We start from the raw sequence: 17,197 nt of genomic DNA on the forward strand, positions 1-17,197 counted from the left end.
TTTTTTTGCGGTACTTGGGCCTCTCACTGTTGTGGCCTCTCCCGTTGCGGAGCACAGGCTCCAGACGCGCAGGCTCAGCGGCCATGGCTGACGGGCCCAGTCACTCTGTGGCATGTGGGATCTTCCTGGACCGGGGCACGAACCCGTGTCCCCTGCATCGGCAGGCGGACTCTCAACCACTGCGCCACCAGGGAAGCCCGACAAAAAACTTTTAGACAGGAAACCATTCTCCTGCAGCCAGACACCTCAGAAAAAAGTTGGTGACTGCACCACCAACCACATGATCAAAGGCTAAGTGAGGAGCATAGACTTCCCCCTTGTGAGGCTATAATGAGGCATCCAAACTCCCGCCACACCACATGGTACCAGTGGAGACCACATGGGGAGCCAGGACTTCCACCCTTGCATGGCAGTAATGAGGTGCTCATCTCCCTCCCTCTGGGGGTGATGTCAGAGGAATCCTAGTGGAGAGTCAGGACTTCTACCATGGCCCAGTGGTAAAGAGCAATCCCCGTCACAATGTCAGTGAAGAGTATGTGGGCACCTGGAACTCCCACTTCCATCCAGCAGTGATGAGGAGCTCACAGGTAACAGTGGAGGCCAAGTGGCAACCTAGACTTTTGCCTCCACCTGGTAGTAACAAGGTGACAGCCCTCTGCCCTGCCACAGTGGTATCAGAGAAGACTACCTAAAATAGGAAGCTTAAATGAGATCTGGACTTTCATAACAAAATATGTAAATGTCCAGGTTTTAAGTATAAATCACTTGTCATACCAAGAACCAGGAAAATCTCAAACTGAATGAAAAAAGACAACCAATGACAGATGTTATCTGAAAAAGGTTTTTAAGCAGTCGGCATTAAAAGTGCTTCAATGAGGAATTAATGAACACAAAGCAAGTGAAAGAACAGAAAGCATCAACAAAGAAGTAGAAAGTCTCAGCAGATAAATAGAGCACATAAAGGAAAACCAAATGGAAAATTTTGAACTGAAAAATACAATGATTGAAATAAAATGTGTGAGTCAGTAGATTGACTCAAAAGCAGGAAGGAGAGGACAGAGGAAAGGATCAGTGAACTGGAATGTAGAATAATGTAATTACACAATCTGAACAGCAGAGGGAAAATAGACTTAAAAAAAAAAAGTCCCAGTGCTTTAGGGACCTGTGGGATTATAACAAAAGATTTTACATTTGTGTTGTCAGAGTTTTGGAAGGAGAAGAGAATGAGGGCAGAGCTGTAAAAGTACTCAAAAAAATAATGACTACCAACTTGCCAAATTTTGCAAGAGACACAGACCCTCAGATTCAGGAAGCTGAGTGAACCCCATGTAGGATAAGTTGAAAAAAGTCCACGCCAATATACATTGTAATTAAGCTTCTGAAAACTTAAAAAGGCATCTGGAAAAGAAAAAAATTTTAAAGCACCTAGAGGGACTTCCCTGGTGGTCCAGTGGTTAGGAATCCACCTGCCAATGCAGGGGACATGGGTTCCAGTCCTGGTCTGGGAAGATCCCACATGCCGTGGAGCAACTAAGCCTGTGCGCCACAACTACTGAGCCTGTACTCTAGAGCCCGCAAGCCACAAATACTGAAGCCCTCATGCCTAGAGCCCGTGATCTGCAACAAGAGAAGCCACCGCAATGAGAAGCCTGTGCACGGCAACAAAGACCCAATGCAGCCAAAAATAAAAATAAATAAACTTATTTTTTAAAAAAGGCACCTAGAGAAAAATGACACTTATAGTGACAAAACAATTCAAATGACAGTAGATTTCTCATCAGAAGCCATCAAGGCCAGAAATAGGTGGCATATTTTGTTTTAAGTGCTTAAAGAAAAGAGCTATCATTCTAGAATTCTATACCTGGTGAAAATATCCTTTAGGAATTATGGGAAATCAAAGATATTTCTTAGATGAAGGAAAAAAATTGCCACCAGGGCTTCCCTGGTGGCGCAGGGGTTGAGAGTCCGCCTGCCAATGCAGGGGACACGGGTTCGTGCCCCGGTCTGGGAAGATCCCACATGCCGCGGAGCGGCTGGACCCGTGAGCCATGGCCACTGAGCCTGCGCGTCCGGAGCCTGTGCTCCGCAACGGGAGAGGCCACAACAGTGAGAGGCCCGCATACCGCAAAAAAAAAAAAAAAAAAAATTGCCACCAGCAGACCTACCCTAAGAGAAGAAGGCTAAAGGAAGTTCTCTCAACAGAAAAGAAATGATAAAAAGGAGGAACCTTGGAACAATCAGGAAGGAAAGAACACAGTAAATAAAAATAAGGGTAGGTCAATAGGTTCCTTTCCTTCTTGAGTTTTCTAAATTATGATAGTTGAAGCAAAAATTGTAACATTGCCTTCTAAATGTATGAAGAAGAAATATTTAAGGCAGTATCTTATAAATGAAGTAGGGTAAAAAGATGGTGTATTAGGGTTTTTGATAGAAACAGAGCAGGGAGAGGGAGAGATGGACTTGAAGAAACTGGCTCATGCTGTTATGGGCCTGGGAAGTCCCAAGATCTGCAGGGCAGGCTGAAAATTCTGGCAAGAGCCAGTGTTCCAGTCCTGAGTCTGAAGGCAGTCAGCCTGGGGGCAGAATTCTTTCCTGTTCCAGGAACCTTAGTCTTTTTTTTTAAGCTCTTCAGCTTATTAGATGAAGTCCACCCACATTATGGTAAATAATCTGCTTTACTGAAAGTCTACTGGTTTAAGTGCTAATCACATCTAAAAACTACCTTCACAGCAACATCTAGACTGGTAGATTTGTCTAGGTACCATAGCCTAGCCAAGCTGACCCAAAATGAACCATCACAGATGGTAAAGAGAGGTAAAGCTCACTCAAATTGGTAAAATGACTGTGGCACATTATGTACATGATGTAATATCTAGAACAATAACTAAAACTATACAAAGAGAGACATTTAAAAACCCTACAGAAAAATAAGAATTCTAAAAAATATTCAAATAACCCATAGGAAGGCAGGAAAAAGAAAACAAGGAAGTGTAAAACAGAACCAACAACACAAAAGATGAAATGTCAGACTTAAGTCCTAATATATCAAAATTACATTAATTATAAATGTTCTAAATACGCTAGTTAGAGGACATTGGCAGACTGAATTAAAAAACATGACCCAAGTATGTGCTGTCTACAAGAAAGTCACTTCAAATTTAATGATATTGGCTGGCTGAAAGTAAAAGGATGGGAAAGAGATGCAAACATTGATCAAAGGAAAGCAGGAGTGGCTGCATTAATAACAGGTAAAATTGACATCAGAGCAAAGAAAACTACCAGAGTCAGAGAATTAAATTATATAATCATAAAACGGTCAGCCCACCCAGAAGAAATAACAATCCTAAATGTATCTACAAAAATGATAGAACTGAAAGTAAAAATAGATAAATCCGCAATTATAGTTGAGAATTTAAAACACTCCTTGCTCAGGAACTGATAGAACTAGACAGAAAATCTGCAAAGATATAGAAGATCTGAAGAATGCAATCTAATCAGTGGAATCTTAGTTACATACACAGAAGCTCCATCAGCAACAAGAGGATATACATGTTTTTTAACAGTCCATGGAACATTCACCCAAAAAGATACCCTTGGCCATAAAACAAATCTCAACAAATTTAAAAGAATTGAAATCATAAAGAGTGTATTCTGTGACTGCAGTGAACTGAAACTAGAAATTAATAACAGAGTGATAATAGGAAAATCTCCAAATAGAAATTAAATAACACACTTCTAAATAATCTGTAAGTTAAAGAGGAAGTCTCAAGGGAAATTTTAAAAAATGCACTGATCTAAATGAAAATACAACATAAAAATTGTGGGACACAGCTAAAGTATGCTGAGAGGGAAGTTTACTTTAGAAAAGTACATACCTTAGAAAAGAGTGCATACTTTAGAAAAGAGGAAAAGTCTTAAATCCATAATCTAAGCTCCCACCTCAAGAACCTAGGTTCTTGAGGAAAACAAACCCAGATCAAAGCAGAAGGAAGGAAACGATAAAGAACAGAAATAAATGAAATTGATAGAAAAACAGAGAAAACAGCGTAACAGCTTTTCTTTTGAAAGGTGGGGGAAAAAACTGACAAACTTCTAGCAACACTGACCAAAAATAATTTGCCAATATCAGGAATGAAAAAGTGAGTGTCACTGCAGAACCTGCAGACATCAAAATCATAATAAGAGACTATTATGAACAGCTCTACACATAAACACTATAACTTATATGAAAGGGGTCAGTTTCTCAAAAAACACAAACTAGCACACTCACCCAGTATGGAATAGATAATTTGAATAGCCGTATACAGGCATACCTCAGAGATACTCCGTTCCATACCGCTGCAATAGAGCAAGTCACGTGAAGTTTTCGGTTTCCCAGCACATGTAAAAATTACGTTTACACTATAGTTTATTAAATGTGAAATAGTACTATGTCTAAAAAGCCAAATGTATCCACTTTAATTAAAAAGTTCTTTATTGCAAAAAAATGCTAACCATCATCTGAGCCTTCTACAAGTTACAATTTTTTTTTTTTTTTTTTTTACTGGTGGAGGGTTTTGCTTTGATATCCATGGCTGCTGAAGGGTGGGGAGGCTGTGGCAGTTTCTTAACATAAGACAGCAATGAAGTTTGCCACATCACTTGACTCTTTGACAGATGATTTCTCTGTAGCATGCAATGCTGTTTGATGCAATGCTCTTGGATAGTGTTTTGCCCACCACAGAACTTCTTTCAGTATTAGAGTAACTCCTCAAAGCCTGCTGCTGCTTCATCAACTAAGATTATGTAATATTCTAAATCCTTTTTGTGTGATTTCAACTATCTTCACAGCATCTTCACCCGGATTAGACTCCATGTCAGGAAACCACTTTTTTTGCTCAACCGTAAGAAGCAACTCCTCATTCATTAAAGTTTTTTTTTTTATCATGAGATTGCATGATTTCAGTTACATCTTCAGTCTCTACTTCTAATTCTAGTTCTCTTGCTGTTTCTACTACATCTGCACATCTGATCGCAGATCACCATAACAAATACAGTAATAATGAAAAAGTTTAAATATTGCAAGAATTACCAAAATGTGACAAAGAGCTGTGAAGAGAGCAGATGCTGTTGGAAAAATGACACTGATAGACTCACTTGGCACAGGGTTACCACAAACTGTCAGTGTGTAAAAAATGCAATATTTGCAAAGTGAAATAAAGCGAGATATGTCTGTAACTGTTAGGGAAATTGACTTATAGTTCAAGAACTTACAAAAAAGAAATCTTCAGGCCCAGATGGTTTCACTGGAGAATTCTATCAGAAATTTTAATAGGGGACATCCCTGGTGGCACAGTGGTTAAGAATCCACTTGCCAATGCAGGGGACACGGGTTTGATCCCTGGTCTGGGAAGATCCCACATGCCACAGAGCAACTAAGCCCATGCACCACAACTATTGAGCCTGTGCTCTAGGGCCTGTGGGCCACAACTACTGAGACCATGGGCCACAACTACTGAAGCCCATGCGCTCTAGGGCCAATGTGCCACAATTACTGAAGCTTGCGCACCTACAGCCCATGTTCTGCAACAAGAGAAACCACTGCAATGAGAAGCCTGCACACCGCAACGAAGAGTAGCCCCCACTCACCATAATTAGAGAAAGCCTGCATGCAGCAATGAAGACCCAATGCAGCCAAAAATAAATTAAAAAAAAAATTTTCATTAAAAAAATTTTTAATAGGAATTAGTATAAATACTACACAGTCATTTTCAGAAAATAGAAGGGGAGGGAACACTTCCCAGTTCAACTATGAAGCTAGTATTATCTTTACACCAAAACCAAAGATGATATAGGTAATTAAAAACTACAGACCAATACCCCTCATGAATATATATGTGTAGATCCTCAGGAAAAACTTAGCAAATGGAATTCAACAACACATAAAAAGAATTAAGATGAGCCCTGAACCAAGGTGACAGAGTAGAAGGAGGTCCTCTCACTCCCTCTTGTGAGAACACCAGAATCACAACTAGCTGCTAGACAATCATCGACAGGAAGATACTGGAACTCACCAAAAAAGATACCCCACATCCAAAGACAAAGGAGAAGCCACAATGAGATGGTAGGAGGGGCGCAATCACAGTAAAATCAAATCCCATAACTTCTGGTTGGGTGACTCACAAACTGGAGAACACTTATATGACAGAAGTCCACCCACTGGAGTGAATGTTCTGAGCCCCACGTCAGGCTTCCCAACTGGGGGGTCTGGCAACAGGAGGAGGAATTCCTAGAGAATCAGACTTTGAAGGCTAGTGGGATTTGATTGCAGGACTTCAACAGGACTGGGGGAAACAGAGACTCCACTCTTGGAGGACACACACAAAGTAGTGTGCACATCGGGACCCAGGGGAAGGAGCAGTGACCCCTGGGGAGACTGAACCAGACCTACCTGCTAGTGTTGGAGGATCTCCTGCAGAGGTGGTGGTGGTGGGGCTGTGGCTCACCATGGGGAGAAGGACACTGGCAGCAGAAGTCCTGGGAAGTACTCCTTGGGGTGAGCACTCCCAGAGTCCGCCATTAGCCCCACCAAAGAGCCCAGGTAGGCTCCAGTGTTGGGTTGCCTCAAGCCAAACAACCAACAGGGAGGGAACGCAGCCCCATGCATCAGTCAGGCAGGTTTAAGTTTTACTGAGCTCTGCCCAGGAGAGCAACAGCCAGTTCTACCCACCACCAGTCCCTCCCATCAGGAAACTTGCACAAGCCTCTTAGATAGCCTCATCCACCAGAGGGCAGACAGCAGAAGCAAGAAGAACTACAATCCTGCAGCCTATGGAACAAAAACCACATTCACAGAAAGATAGACGAAATGAAAAGGCAGAGGGCTGTGTACCAGATGAAGGAACAAGATAAAACCGAAGAAAAACAACTAAATGAAGTGGAGATAGGCAACCTTCCAGAAAAAGAATTCAGAATAATGATGGTGAAGATGATCCAGGACCTCAGAAAAAGAATGGAGGCAAAGATGGAGAAGATGCAAGAAATGTTTAATAAAGACCTAGAAGAATTAAAGAACGAAGAAACAGATGAATAATACAATAACTGAAATGAAAGCTACACTAGAAGGAATCAATAGCAGAATAACTGAGGCAGAAGAACAGATAAGTGACCTGGAAGACAGAACGATGGAATTCACTGCTGCGGAACAGAATAAAGAAAAAAGAATGAAGAGGAATGAAGACAGCCTAAGAGACCTCTGGGCCAACATTAAATGCAGCAATATTCGCATTATAGGGGTCCCAGAAGGAGAAGAGAGACAGAAAGGTCCAGAGAAAATATTTGAAGAGATTATAGTAGAAAACTTCCCTAACGTGGGAAAGGAAATAGCCACCCAAGTCCAGGAAGCACAGAGAGTCCCATACAGGATAAACCCAAGGAGAAACATGCCAAGACACATAGTAATCAAATTGGTAAAAGTTAAAGACAAAGAAAAATTATTGAAAGCAGCAAGGGAAAAATGACAAATAACAAACAAGGGAACTCCCATAAGGTTAACAGCTGAGTTCTCAGCAGAAACTCTACAAGCCAGAATGGAGTGGCATGATATACTTAAAGTGATGAAAGGGAAGAACCTACAACCAAGATTACTCTACCGGCAAGGATCTCATTCAGATTCAACGGAGAAATCAAAAGCTTTACAGACAAGCAAAAGCTAACAGAATTCAGCACCACCAAACCAGCTCTACAACAAATGCTAAAGGAACTTCTCTAAGTGGGAAACACAACAGAAGAAAAGGACCTACAAAAACAAACCCAAAACAATTAAGAAAATAGTCATAGGAACATACATATTGATAATTACGTTAAATGTGAATGGATTAAATGTTCCAACCAAAGGACACAGGCTTGCTGAATGGATACAAAAACAAGACCCGTCTATATGCTGTCTACAAGAGACCCACTTCAGACCTAGGGACACATACAGACTGAAAGTGAGGGGATGGAAAAAGATATTGGAAATCAAAAGAAAGCTGGAATAGCAATACTCATATCAGATAAAATAGACTTTAAAATAAAGAATGTTATAAGCAACAAGGAAGGACACTACATAATGATAAAGGGATCAATCCAAGAGGAAGATATAACAATTATATATGCACCCAGCATAGGAGCACCTCAATACATAAGGCAACTGCTATCAGCTATAAAAGGGGAAATTGACAGTAACAGAATAATAGTGGGGGGGACTTTAACACCTCACACCAATGGACAGATCATCCAAAAATGAAAATAAATAAGGAAACAGAAGCTTTAAATGACACAATAGACCAGATAGATTTAATTGATATTTATAGGACATTTCATCTAAAAACAGGTTACACTTTCTTCTCCAGTGCGCATGGAACATTCTCCAGGTGGATCACATCTTGGGTCACAAATCAAGCCTCAGTAAATTTAAGAAAATTGAAGTCACATCAAGCATCTTTTCTGACCACAAAGCTCTGAGATGAGAAATGAATTACAGGGAAAAAAACGTAAAAAACATAAACACGTGGAGGCTAAACAATACGTTACTAAATAACCAAGAGATCACTGAGAACAAACAAAGCCCAAAGTTAGCAGAAGGAATGAAATCATAAAGAACAGAGCAGAAATAAATAGCAACAAAGAAAACAATAGCAAAGATCAGTAACACTAAAAGCTGGTTCTTTGAGAATATAAACAAAATTGAAAAACCATTAGCCAGATCCATCAAGAAAAAGAGGGAGAGCACTCAAATCAATAAAATTAGAATTGAAAAAGAAGTTACAACAGACATGGCAGAAATACAAACCATCCTAAGAGACTACTACAAGCAACTCTATGCCAATAAAATGGACAACCTGGAAGAAATGGATAAATTCTTAGAAAGGTATAACCTACCAAGACTGAACCACGAAGAAATAGAAAATATGAACAGACGAATCACAAGTAATGAAATCGAAACTGTGATTAAAAATCTTTCAGCAAACAAAAGTCCAGGACCAGATGGCTTCATAGGTGAATTCTATCAAACATTCAGAGAAGACCTAACACCCATCCTTCTCAAACTCTTCCAAAAAATTGCAGAGGAAGGAACACTCCCAAACTCATTCTATGAGGCCACGATCACCCTGATAATGAAATCAGACAAAGATACGACAAAAAAAGAAAATTACAGGCCAATATCATGAATGAATTCTGATGAATATAGATGCCAAAATCCTCAACAAAATACTAGCAAACAGAATCCAACAACACAGTAAAAGGATCATACACCATGATCAAGTGGAATTTATCCCAGGGATGCAAGGATTCCTCCATACATGCATATCAATCAATATGATATACCACTTTAACAAACTGAAGAGTAAAAACCATATGATCATCTCAGTAGATGCAGAAAAAGCTTTTGACAAAATTCAACACCCATTTATGATAAAAAACTCTCCAGAAAGTGGGCATAGAGGGAACCTGCCTCAATGTAATAAAGGCCATATATGACAAACCCACAGCAAACATCATTTTCAATGGTGAAAAACTGAAAGCATTTCCTCTAAGATTAGGAACAAGACAAGGATGTCCACTCTCCACTATTATTCAACATAGTTTTGGAAGTCCTAGCCACAGCAGTCAGAGAAGAAAAAGAAATAAAAGGGATACAAATCGGAAAAGAAGAAGCAAAACTGTCACTCTTGACAGATGACATGATACTATACGTAGAGAATCCTAAATATGCCACCAGAAAGCAAGTAGAGCTAATCAATGAATTTGGTAAAGTTGCAGGATACAAAATTAATGCACAGAAATCTCTTGCATTCCTATACACTAATGATGAAAAATCTGAAAGAGGAATTAAGGAAACACTCCCATTTACCATTGCAACAAAAAGAATAAAATACCTGGGAATAAACCTACCTAGGGAGGCAAAAGACCTGTATGCAGAAAACTATAAGACACCGATGAAAGAAATTAAAGATGATACCAACAGATGGAGAGACATACCATGTTCTTGGATTGGAAGAATCAATATTGTGAAAATGACTGTACTACCCAAATCAATCTACAGATTCAATGCGATCCCTATCAAATTACCAGTGGAATTTTTCATGGAACTAGAACAAAAAATCTTAAAATTTGTATGGAGACACAAAAGACCCCGAATAGTCAAAGCAGTCTTGAAGGAAAGAAACGGAGCTGGAGGAATCAGACTCCCTGGCTTTAGACTATATTACAGAGCTACAATAATCAAGACAACATGGTACTGGCACCGAAATAGAAACACAGATCCATGGAACAAGATAGAAAGCCCAGAGATAAACCCACACATCTATGGTCAACTAATCTATGACAAAGGAAGCAAGGATATACAATGGAGAAAAGACAGTCTCTTCAATAAGTGGTGCTGGGAAAACTGGACAGCTACATGTAAAAGAATAAAATTAGAACACTCCGTAACACCATACACAAAAATAAACTTAAAATGGATTAGAGACCTAAATGTAAAACCAGACACTATAAAACTCTTATAGGAAAACATAGGAAGAACACTCTTTGACATAAATCACAGCAAGATCCTTTTTGACCCATCTCCTAGAGAAATGGAAATAAAAACAAAAACAAATGGGACCTAATGAAACTTCAAAGCTTTTGCACAGCAAAGGAAAGCGTAAACAAGATGAAAATAGAGCCCTCAGAATGGGAGTAAATGTTTGCAAATGAATCAACGGACAAAGGATTAATCTCCAAAATATATAAAGAGCTCATGCAGCTCAATATTAAAAATACAAACAACCCAATCCAAAAATGGGCAGAAGATCTAAATAGACATTTCTCCAAAGGAGACCTACAGATGGCCAAGAAGCACATGAAAAGCTGTTCAGCCTCACTAATTATTAGAGAAATGCAAATCAAAAGTACAATGAAGTATCAACTCACACCTGTTAGAATGGGCATCATCAGAAAATCTACAAACAACAAATGCTGGAGAAGTTGTGGAGAAAAGGGAACCCTATTGCACTGTTGGTGGGAATGTAAATTGATACAGCCACTATGGAGAACAGTATGGAAGTTCCTTAAAAAACTAGAAATAGAATTACCATATGATCCAGCAATCCCACTACTGGGGCATATACCCTGAGAAAACCATAATTCAAGAAGAGTCATGTACCCCCAGTGTTCATTGTAGCACTATTTACATTAGCCAGGACATGGAAGCAACCTAAATGCCCATTGACAGACAAATGGATAAAGAAGGTGTGGTACATATATACAATGGAATATTACTCAGCCATAAAAAGGAACGAAATTGGATCATTTGTAGAGACATAGATGGACCTAGAGACTGTCATAGAGAGTGAAGTAAGTCAGAAAGAGAAATCAAATATCGTATATTAATTCATGTATGTGTAACCTAGAAAAATGGTACAGAGGAACTGGTTTGCAGGGCACAAATTGAGACACAGATGTAGAGAACAAACGTATGGACACCAAGGGGGGAAAGTGGGCATGGGGGTGGTAGTGTGGTGAATTGGGCGAGTGGGATTGACGTGTATACACTTACGTGTATAAAATTCATGACTAATAAGAATGTGCTGTATAAAAAAATAAGTAAAATGAAATTAAAAAGAATAAAATCAAAAAATCAGAAAATGAAAAAAATAGTAAATGGATTAAACTCCCCAATCAAAATACATAGATTGGCAGAATGGATTTTAAAAAAAAAACAGGATTTAATTTTATGCTGTCTATAAGAGATTCACTGTGGGTATAATGACACACATAGAATTTTGGGACCCTAATCAATAGGACTGGTGTCCTTATAGAAGAGAAATAGACACGAGATGCATGCACAGAAAAATGGCCACATGAACATACAGTGAGAAGATACCCATCTGCAAGCCAAGGAGAGACGCCTCTGGAGAAACTAAACCTGCCATAGCTTTAATCTTGGAGTTCCTGTCTCCAGAATGTGGGAAAATAAATTTCTGTTGTTTAAGAATAAAAGTAAGTATATGGCAAGTTATTTTATATTAGTTTCACATAAGTGATTAAAAGGTTATATGTATGACCCTAAAAAAAAAAAAAAAAAAGAAATACCGTGACCAAGTGGCATTTATTCCAGGGATGCAAGGCTGGTTTACTTTTCAAAAATCAATCAGGTAGGGACTTTCCTGGCAGTCCAGTGGTTAAGACTCCATGCTCCCAATTCAGGGGACACAGGTTTGAGACCTGGTCAGGGAACTAAGATTCCCATATGCCACATGGCAGGCGTAAAAAAAAAAAAAATCGATCAGTGTATTCCATCATATTAACAGGCTAATGAGAGGGAGGATGGGGTTACTGTAAAAGGGCAACACAGGGGTAGTTGTGTTGAAGGAAATATTCTGCGTCTTGACTGTACCAGTGTCAGTACTGTAGCTGTGATGTATGTAGTTTTACAAGATGTCACTGTTGGGCGAAACTGGGTAAAGGGTACAGGAATTTCTGTATTTGTTATTTTTTGCAACTGGATGTAAATGTACAGTTATCTCAAAATAAGTTATTTACCAATTAAGAAAAAAAAACCTAACAAACCTGTAAAATGCATAGTCCTTATATTCTAAACATGTTAGAGGGAAGTCAATCTCAGAATTCCTACTAGAAGTGGTTTTAATGTGGCTATTTAAAATGTAGATTATTTATGATTTGTATTATTTAGTCAAATCCATTATCTAGCTTTTGTTTTCTCACTTAAGAAAAATTAGGCTTATTTTATGGTCCTAGACATTTAATTTGTTTATAAAGTTTGATGAGAACATGTCGATCTACTCATGAGACCTAAACAGTGTGCCTTGCAGCCTTAAGTAGGGAAGTAATAAAATATTTGTTGAATGATATAATTTATTCAGCACTCAGTAGGAGAAGGTAGCTGTATTAAAAGTGTAAAAGACTAAGCAGTTAATGTACATTTAATTACAGAGTTTATGAGGCTTTTGAAACCACTTTTACCTAGCAATTTGCTCTGATATTTGAGTTCGTTCATATTGTTTAGGAAGCATTCTTGTTTTATTGCTAGCTTCATAATAAAACTTTACAGTGAGTAATTCACTTTGATAATCAAGAAGTGACTTCTAAGTTTTCTCCCTTGTACAATTAAGCATATGTTAGTGGTGGTAAAATATTAATATGAATTTGAAAAATATTAATAAGGAAAAGGTTTTGACTTAGATACTTTAAACACTTTTGTTTTATGGCTGCTTTGGGTCTTTGTTGCTGTGTGTGGGCTTTCTCTAGTTGTGGTGAGCGGGGGCTACCCTTCGTTGAGGTGTGCTGGCTTCTCACTGCGGTGACTTCTCTTGTTGTGGAGCACAGGCTCTAGGCACGTGGGTTTCAGTAGTTGTGGCATGCGGGCTCAGTAGTTGTGGCTCATGGGCTTAGTTGCTCTGTGGCATGTGGGATCTTCCTGGACCAGGGATCAAACTTGTGTCCCCTGCATTGGCAGGTGGATTCTTAACCACTGTGCCACCAGAGAAGTCCCACACTTATGTATTTTATTTTCATTAGTCATTTTTGCGTTTTACTACTATTTTACTACTACTACATTTACTAAGAATTGAATTTCTTTTTTGTGTACACATGGTTTTTTTTTTTTTTCACATGGCTATTTTTATTTGTATCTGCCTCTCTTCACATTAAGAATACAAATAATAAAACCTATTGAGATACAAATAAGAGATAAATCAACAGAGACCTATAAGTATGGGGTCCACAAAGGCATGTGTACTTGGTGTTTGTGCTGGTCCTTTTCCTGGTTGCCTTCAGATTTGTTCCTTTACTTTTCTCTGTTTTGTATCTCAAGGGAGGGTGATTCTAGTAGGTGGCACTTTCTAAGTTCCTGAATCAACTAGCTACTGCCTGGGTTCAGCCAATGAGAAGTACTGGCAGGAGTTCGGAATGTAGGAGGAAAAGAGAGACTAGGGTATTTTTCTCCCTTTCTGCCTCAGGTGATGTCTCCTTTGTAGCGCCACCTTCTGCCAGACAGCCTCCTTGGCTCTGTTATTCCACTAGGTGCCCTTGGACTTGGGCTGTTGTAACATTACTGATTTTTCCCTCTGTTCCTTAGGCTTGGGATGATAGTGGCTTCCTGCTGTGCCTCACAATCTCTTGATTATGTTTATTGTAGCAAGAATCTTTTTATATCCAATATCTTTAGTATATTTAATAGCATTGTAACCTTTTTTGTTTTGTTTTGTTATATTCATTCGTTTGTTTTATTTTTTAGATTCCATTATATCGTCCTTTTGATTTTTGTATACTGTGGAATAATTGGGCTAGGTGCTATTTTGATAGTATGTGTGTTCTTATGTGCCTTTGTATTAGCCTGTTTTTTGTTATTTTTCCCTTAAACAATTTGATTTCTTCTCCCAGAGTAGGGAAACTTAAAGCAGGAGCAGAACAACCTTAAAGGGTTTTATTTCCTAAGTCTGGTTCTTCATGTTAATCTCAACCATGATACCACCTACCAAGCATGAATCAGACATTCAGCAAATGTTCATTTCCAGCATTTGTTGACTGTCTACTATGTGATAAAGCATCAAGCTGGATGAGCTGAGTAAAAGGTTATGGTATGGTCTCCAATTCCAGGTTGTTTTTAGGGGTTCTGAACTGGGTCCCGTGGTAGGATTCTTATTGCTAGCACTTTCAGTGATAGGGCTTTGTGGGGAAGTACTGTGGACTCCCATAGAGTGTAAATGTATAATTCCCATAACTATATAGTCACATGAAATGTAAACAGAAAATTGTAATGTGAATCTAGAGAAAGGGTGAGTTTTGCTATGTTCAAAGGGATCATTGTGGTTTTTCAACTAACTGATTTTATATCATCGAATAAGGTAATTTAGATTTCTTAGTCTTTTAAAATACTTTATTAAAACTATTGATTTTAGGGCTTCCCTGGTGGCGCAGTGGTTGAGAGTCCGCCTGCCGATGCAGGGGACACGGGTTCATGCCCCGGTCCGGGAAGATCTCACATGCCGCGGAGCGGCTGGGCCCATGAGCCATGGTCGCTGAGCCTGCGTGTCCGGAGCCTGTGCTCCATAACGGGAGAGGCCACAACAGTGAGAGGCCCGCGTACTGCAAAAGAAAAGAACAAAACAACTGATTTTAGAAAATTTGAAAGGAGGATATGTGATAATTTAGAACACTGTTAAAGTAATATATAGTTTTTTCTGATTAAACCCAACTTTTCCTTTGAGTACTTTTTTGATGGAAAACTGATTACTTAACTTACAAATTATGTTTAAAATAAAATGAATTTTTCCAAAGAGAATTGGTGTAAGCATTTATCAAAGGCTGTGGACACCACTATTCTGCAGCGTCGTAATAAAATATAAGCAGGAAGCTCAGATATATGCTACATGGAATTTAGATTGGAAACGTAGTGGCCTTTGTCACTGTTATAACCCAAATTATTTGTAATAAAAAAACCTGACTGTGTGTGTGGAAAAAAAAAGTGTATGCATGTAGAAAGTAATAACATAAAAGGAAAAAATTGTTGGGGTAGGCTGAAGATATATATACATTTCCTTTAAAGAAACAATAGTCAAATGCAATGTGTAGATTTCATTTGAATTCTGATTCAAGCAAATCAACTGTAAGAAGACAATTTTCAGATAATCAGGAAAATCTGGATATGGAACAGGTGTTAAACTACTTAAATTAAGGAATTACTATAAATTTTGTTAAGCATGATAATAGCACAATGGTTAAGTTCTTTAAAAGTTAAAGGTGCATTCTGAAGAATTTACAGTGAAATGACATGATGTCTGGGATTTGACCTAAAATACTTTTGGAGAAAAAAGGTGGAAGAGGAGAGATGAACCAAGAATAGCAAAATATTGTTCATTGTGAAAGGCAAGTGATGAGAATTAGGTCCATGAGTACTCATTATACTATTCTTTCTCTGCTTGTGTATGTTTGAAATTTTCCAAAATTAAAGAAATTGAAAATGTTAAAAAAAAACATGAGATACAGTATATCTACTCATCATTTAGACACCATAGAGGTAAATATATATATATGTATATATATATACATACATACATATATATATATTCTTTTTGCATCTGCACTGTAGTGGAAAACCCTGAATTTGGGGCCTTGGAAGCAAAAGACTGGGGTCTGAATTCTAGTTTTCCTACCTGCTAATAATGTTTACTTTTTTTTAAATAAATTTTATTTTATTTATTTTATTTTTGGCTGAGTGGGGTCTTCATTGCTGCGCATGGGCTTTCTCTAGGGCAGCGAGTGGGGGCTACTCTTTGTTGCAGTGCACAGGCTTCTCATTGCAGTGGCTTCTCGTTGAGGAGCACGGACTCTAGGCACGTGGGCTTTAGTAATTGTGGCACGCAGGCTCAGTAATTGTGGCGCACAGGCTTAGTTGCTCTGCGGCATGTGGGATCTTCCTAGCCCAGAGCTCATACCCGTTTCCCTTGCATTGGCAGGCGGATTCTTAAGCACTGCGCCACCAGGGAAGCCCCTAAAATGTTTATTTTTTCAGTCTATTTTATACGGGAAAAAAAATAGACATGTATACTGAATATTACAATAACTAATAACAAGTAAGGTTTGTTGAGACCTTGTGCACCACACATTGAGCTAAGCCTTACGTATCATTTAATCCTTATTACTAATGAAAATATTAAATAATGTATGGGAAAAAAAACCCCTGATGTGCACATATACATATATATGTATATGTATACAGACACACATATATATATAAAATACATATACATTACAATAAATTTGTTTGTATTTGATTTTAAAGAACCCCAACTTTTCCTTTAATTGCTATTCCTAACTATAACTAATCAGTGAGTAGGCTGTACCTTTATAATTCATGTCGCACTTCAGCTTGGTGTCAAACCTCTGAGGGCTTTAGCTTCATTTTATGTTAACATGATGGTAAGCTTCCCACCCCAGTCTGTTCTATGTAGCCTTCTCTGGCCTAGGTTGCCTACTTCTTCAAATATTATATATGAGGTGGCTGCCAGGGAAAAACAGACTCAGCAGTTATCTTTTAATCTTGTTGCTGGAAGATTCTTTAAAATATATATATTTTAACTTACCAAATACTATTATAACTCTTGGTTGAAAGGTCTTAATAAAGAAATGCCCCCTCTCCCTAATCTTTTTTTTTTTTTTTTTTTTTGCGGTA

At 38.5% G+C, this 17,197-nt stretch overlaps 1 protein-coding gene across 2 annotated transcripts in view; it reads left to right on the forward strand.

The window, feature by feature from the left end:
- Positions 1 to 17,197, forward strand: part of CCDC126 (coiled-coil domain containing 126) — a 48,299-nt gene that overhangs the window by 26,426 nt on the left and 4,676 nt on the right. The window lies entirely within an intron of this gene.

The sequence above is a fragment of the Neophocaena asiaeorientalis genome, unplaced genomic scaffold (genome assembly GCF_003031525.2).
Source record: "Neophocaena asiaeorientalis asiaeorientalis breed wild unplaced genomic scaffold, Neophocaena_asiaeorientalis_V1.1 scaffold89, whole genome shotgun sequence".
NCBI lineage: Eukaryota > Metazoa > Chordata > Mammalia > Artiodactyla > Phocoenidae > Neophocaena > Neophocaena asiaeorientalis.